This window comes from Halyomorpha halys, unplaced genomic scaffold (genome assembly GCF_000696795.3).
Source record: "Halyomorpha halys isolate HHAL.00 unplaced genomic scaffold, Hhal_1.1 Scaffold72.1, whole genome shotgun sequence".
Taxonomy (NCBI): Eukaryota; Metazoa; Arthropoda; class Insecta; order Hemiptera; family Pentatomidae; genus Halyomorpha; species Halyomorpha halys.
In genome coordinates, this window is record NW_027109364.1 from 53774 (window position 1) to 54877 (window position 1104).

Genomic DNA, 1104 nt, shown 5'->3' on the forward strand with positions numbered 1-1104 from the left:
TGAAGTTGTAATATAAGCTGTTAAATGTTTAGATGTCCCTGAAGATGGCTAGAAAGGCCGAAACGTTGGACAAATGAATAAATAAAGTGTTGAGACGGATTTGGATAAAATTGATTTATTCAATAAATATTACCTTGTCTCAAAAAATTTTTGAAATAATATAATTAAAACCATATTTATTTATTTTATGCAGAAGTTTCGACCTGAGTTTCAGGTCTTCATCAGGGCTATAGAACAAAAGAGATAACAACAACATTTAGAGAAACATACAATTGGAAAGGAATAGTATACTAACAAATTTGTAATTATACAAAATATTGAATTGAATCATAAATGATAAAAAATTGATAACTGATAATTGAATAGTAAAAAAATTTAATTGATTGATAATCGTGGAATTAGATGGTAGTAGATTGAAAACAGAGAAAGATGAAATGTATAATATAAGATATGCAAGTAGTGTCTAGAAAACTGATCTACACATCATCATAAATCTTAAGGTTTGTTTTAATAATAATAAAAGAAAAAAATTATATGAACATATATACATATTTACTAATTCTATATAGATATTGAAAACATCTAATAATATTTATTTTAAATTGCATCTATTTATTTATATCAATTTATAAATTTGTTTGAAGGTTTCATTTGTTATTCTTCGGACATTAGATGAACAGTAGGTGATTTTAGATACGGGATTAGAAGATTGGAGGGGTATTAGATCAACGATTAAAGGAGGGAAAAGAATTCCTTAGGGATATTGATGATACATACGTAGAAATAAGAACTTTCGAAACTATGCTGTTTATAGACATGGTTACTAACATAGTTTCAATAAATTGAAAAAATGTAAAAATCGATATTTTTAAAAAATTTATTTATGTGTTTTGACCACTAGGGCCATTTACACTGGATTTACAAATTACATTATAATTGCCATATTCACAAAGATATAATTACAAAGTGAGAAAGTTAAAAATTTACAATTACAACTTAACGCCTGTTGACAAGATTCGATACTTAGGACTCCATCTTGACAAGAGACTTACTTGGAATCCACACACAAGACTGAAACGACAAGAAACTGCTCGTAGATTCCGA